Here is a 5,385-nt window from a genome sequence, read left to right as displayed (position 1 = left end):
TGACTGCTGAAAGGTGAACCCATTTCCTGATTTTCCCGCCACAGTGTTGTGATAAGATTCAAAGAAACCCCTTCCCCTGCACAGAACTGTTTCTTATCACATTGTATCTTAGTATGGAAAGGAATATGGTCCCTTTTTTGCAATTGCTACTGTGTACACACACACACACACACACAGTGTATATTCAGACCTAACACACACACACCCCCATGCATATTCATTCATCCTGATGGTATTTCCAGTGTCTGTGTGTGTGTGTGTCCTTGTTGATGCAGCTTCCATTTCCCAGTGACTTTGGGATGGAGGGCAACTTTTCTAATGGCTGTCTTTGCAAACCGAAGACCTGGGATTTGGGGAAGAGTTTGCAAAGAGGGAAGAGGCAAGGAAAAAGAAAGCTTTAAACTGAAAGGGTCATTTCCCAAGAGGAAACTGGGCTGAATGACCGCAGAGACTCTACCCTCCAGTCTTGGTAGGTGGGCGTGGAACGCTGCGTGTATCACTTTGTGTTCCGTGTCTGTCCACATACACACGAACACACCCATCCATCCGTCAATATATACATGGTTTGGGATGAGCAGGTCAATAGTTTTGAGAGAGAGTTTGTTCCTTTTTTTTCTCAGTATACTCTTAAATTGTTGTCAGTTATCAAACAAACAAGCAGAAAAATTGTTTTGAAAAACCTTGCATACGCCTTTTCTATCAAGTGCTTTAAAATATAGACTAAATACACACATCCTGCCAGTTTTTTCTTACAGTGACAGTATCCTTACCTGCCATTTAATATTAGCCTCGTATTTTTCTCACGTATATTTACCTGTGACTTGTATTTGTTATTTAAACAGGAAAAAAACATTCAAAAAAAAAAAAGAAAAATTAACTGTAGCGCTTCATTATACTATTATATTATTATTATTATTGTGACATTTTGGAATACTGTGAAGTTTTATCTCTTGCATATACTTTATACGGAAGTATTACGCCTTAAAAATACGAAAATAAATTTTACAAGGTTTCTGTTTTGTGTGGAAGAGTAATTGATGTTGCTAAGAATGATGTTTGTTTTTTGGGGTTTTTTGTTGTTTTTTTTTAAATGTTACCAGCACTTTTTTTGTAAGTTTCACTTTCCGAGGTATTGTACAAGTTCACACTGTTTGTGAAGTTTGAATATGAAGGAATAATTAAAAAAAAAAAAACTCCTCTCTTGGTTTCCTATTGTGTCTCCTTTATATGATGGTGGTGTTGGGGTTCCTTTCCCACTGTGTGGTCCAGGTATTATCTGAGAATATCCAAACTAAGGACTATGATAGAAGGTCAGAAAAACCCTCAACCCTAACAGTACTCTTGATATGAGTAGGAATTACAAGGCTGGTGGTGTTGAGGTCATTTTGGGGAAATACAAGGCAAGTTTGGACCTCATATATCCCACTCCTGTCCAAAATCTTCAAAACGATGACACAGCTGATTTACTGCTAAACAAATCGCTTTCTATTCCCATTTTTTTTCCCTTCCCTTCGCCATGTACAGACCAATATCTTTCTGCCTTCTGTGGATGTAACCAATCGCAGACAAGACTGTGTCCCCCTAACCTTGTGTTCTCCTATCTGTATCATGCCATGAATCTACCACTGAGTCTCCTTGTCCTTTCTTGGGTTCCTCAGCTCTATATACACAAAAGGAAAGTTTATGGCACAAAATATGTCTCTAGTTGATGACTTTGGAGACCCCGAAGGGATTTCTGTTTATTCTACAGGCTCTCTTTTAAGGTAAACTTAGCCAAAATAGCTCTCCAACCTCACTTTCCAAACAGAAATTGCTAATGTGATGTGGAAAATTTGTGTCTCATTTCTCCCTCATGAAGTCAACCCAAATGAGTTAAATTCACTAAGTCTTCAGTAAGCATCTGTATTTCACACAACACTGCACAATGAATGAATAAAATGGAGAAAATTATTTTAGACTGATAAACTTGAACTCTAACAGCTAGAAATAGAAGTACATATAGAATGAAGAGGCAGATTATACCAACTCTCAAAATCGTGGAGTTTTGTAACCTAACAGAAAGAAGGACTAGGGTAAATCAAGGTCCAAGGGAGAACCAGTCGAGTTTGGGGAAATCACACAGACATTAGGCTTTGAGTTGGAGGAAGTGAGTGTGGACAATCATTTCTACCAGTATGAGGAACACGAAAATATCCAGTCATGAATTTAGGATGCAGAGAGTCAAAAGCAGACCTCTGTACTGAGAGGGCTCAAATGGGCTCCTGTGCTCCAGGGTGACTTTTGTGGATTGAAACATTGATTTCTCACAACTTAAGCAGTGAACCCCTAAATTAACCTGATATGAATCCAAAAAGTATAAAAAGAAGAGAAAGAAAACATTCTCTTCATGCATGATTTATCCCTTCTCACTTTGTGAACCTGAGCAGTATTTTAATGATGCCAGCCACTTCACCCAGAGTTTTTCTTTTATATATCCTTTCATACTATCCACACACTCTTGAGGCTTCTTCTATATCTATTGAAAACATGGTGGTGTGGTTGACAAGACATAATCAATGTAAATGGCATATATGCTATTCATATGCAACTTCATAGTTCATAAAATTTCTCCTTCATAAGCATTATCCATCCTCGGAATTGCGCTGAGAACCCGGTGAAGAAACCATTACACCAATGCATCGACATTTGGGTTCAGAAATACGTTTTACCAATGCAAAATAATTAATCAACTGCTTGAACTCCACTTTTCTGAAAAAAATACCTCCCACAGACCTCCCTTATGTGAGAGTCTGTGATTATTATTTACTGTTCAGTAATATATTAATGATATTAGGCAAAATTATTGTTATTATAACATTTCTTAAATATGCTTAGACATAACCAAGTACATCTGTTATGCCTATTATCCTCAGAGAATTATAACACAAAAATTAAGTTACAAACTAATCACAAGTAAAACTCTAAAAATTAGGCACTGGTGTCCTGAGTAGTTAAGCTGCTGCTTGGGACACCCACATTCCATATCATAATGCCTGGCTTGGAGCCCCTTCTCTGCTTCTGATCCAGCTTTCTGCTCATGCCCACAACGGGAGGCAGCAAATTATGGCTCAGGGCTTGGGGTCCTATCACCCACGTTGGGAGTCCCAGATGGGGTTACTGTAGGCACTTGGGGAGTGAGCCAGAGATAGAATATCGATCTCTCTCTATCTCTCTCTCTCTCTGTCTCTATGCCTTTCAAACAAAAATAAATAAAATATATAACTCCATAAAACTCTAAAACTAATCATGCTTGCAATAACAGCATTAACTCAATGAATTGGATGAAGCTTTGCTGAATCTCAGTCATGGCTCACATGGGCTTGGGCACAATGCCTTTGAACAAAGGAATCATTTCTGAATTAGGCCTCCACACCTTGAAAGCAGCTTAGTTATGAACACAAACATGGGCACCAAAAATAATGACAGCACCTAATAAGAAGGTCATCGTTATCCAAGATATGTTTGACTTTTTTAAAGATTATTTAAAAAGTGCTTAAAACAAAATTTTTAAATGCTTACAAAGAACTTTTGAACCTTGATGCTGTTTTTGCAACAATTTTCTTTACTTCTCAGTTTTTAAAAAACATTGATAAATTCCAGATACTCTGGGTACTTTTAACAAATTTCTTGCCCTCTCGGGAACTTCTGTGGCATCAAAAACAGTTTCCAGTGCACATGCGATGGGACACAACGCAATAACAATCTTCATTCAGCATTTTACAGCAGACAGAGTAGTGAACCACATTCTTCATCCTCTCAAAAACCTTAGAAAGTAACTATTGCTGTTGCCATTTTACAAATGAAGAAATATTTGTAAGGAGGCTCTGAGAAGTTAAGAAGTTAAGCGACTCAGCCTAAGTCATGAAATCATCGAGTCTCAGCACTTGGACCCAGTAGCCCCGCTTGAGTCTATCACACTGTGTGGTAGGTATCTTGTGATCTCTGCAAAATCCACTGGAACTGTATTCCCAGAGAATGTGTTCTTCACAAATCACACAAAATCAGAAAGTCAGGATGACTATTGTTCAGGTAAGCCTTGTGATAAAAGCCAATTCTCACATAACTAATCTGTGAGTTGCAAACTCCTTGATAGTCCTAGTCCTGTTTATGTGAATTGGAGCACTTAGCAACTTCAGGTACTTTTTGGAAAGAGCTTAAGATAAATTCACAACCTGCTGTTTCTGGATCGGAGAAAGGATACAGAAGAATAAAGGAAATGTCCATGTTTCTTCCTGGTGGCGGTATTTTCCAGTGCATACTGTCCAGTGTCCTATAAATACAGCTCCCTCTCTTTTCTCCATATGCAAGTTAATTACTAGGATTGTGGTGTCAAATATCCTAGCTACCAGACACATGTCACTATTTACATTTAAACTCAATTTAATTTAAACAAAATTCCACTTTCAGGTCACTGGCCACATTTCAAGTGCTCAGTAACCATCTGTGGTTAGTGGCTACCATATTGAGCAGCACGTAGAACATTCCCATCATCACAAAAAGTTCTATTGGATAGCATCGTTCTACACCCTACCTTACGCAAATCAATTATCTCAAACATAAAATATGTAGTACTGACTTCCAAAAAGCTCAGGCTCTTGCCACACCTCAGATTCCTCTATGCCTCCTGATGGGTGTACTTTGCAGTGGGGCTAAGGATGACTAGCTATAGCCATGGAGCAGTGCTGGGAAGAATCAGAAGACTCAACAAAACTCACAGCCCACAGCCACATTGCCTGTCCATTCATGGACAACACTACAGCCTCCTGGCCCATCCAGCTCAGCATTGATGGAATCTGTATGACCCTCAGTGTGTGATGATTCACTTATGCGGCTCTTAGAGTAAGAAGGGGTAAGAAATGAAACAGTATTACATGGTAAGTTACTGTGCACTCACGAGGACCATCTATCTCAAAGCTCCCCGTCATTTTCCATAACCCCAGGCTCAGAAGTTGGGCAGGGAGTCAGTACCTGTATTTTTCCCATTCACTGACTCACTTTTTCTCCTCTCTTTCCGCCGGGGGAACCCAAGAGAGGATCCAGGAGCTTGTGTAGTCTCTTCCTGTCAGCACGTAGTGGTCCCCACCTCAATATCCCCTGGGTTTCTCTCCTATATATTTCTCAGAAGACAAAATAAGGAAGAAAAGTTCCCTCAAACACTATTCTGAGTGAGAAAGAATGAGACAGTGAACAACAGACATGGAAAGATAGCTAGACAGACATAGACACCCAGGTGCCAGTGTGGCTTGGGTTAAGAGTTTAGAACTCTGTGGTTCAATAGAAATATAATGGGAGCCACATTTGTAATTTCAGACTCTTTTGTAATCACATTAAAACAGAAACATAAAA

This window comes from Oryctolagus cuniculus, chromosome 4 (genome assembly GCF_051225735.1).
Source record: "Oryctolagus cuniculus isolate XC-2025 breed Fujian yellow rabbit chromosome 4, ASM5122573v1, whole genome shotgun sequence".
NCBI classification, from domain to species: domain Eukaryota; kingdom Metazoa; phylum Chordata; class Mammalia; order Lagomorpha; family Leporidae; genus Oryctolagus; species Oryctolagus cuniculus.
Note: the sequence above shows the minus strand (reverse complement) of the source record.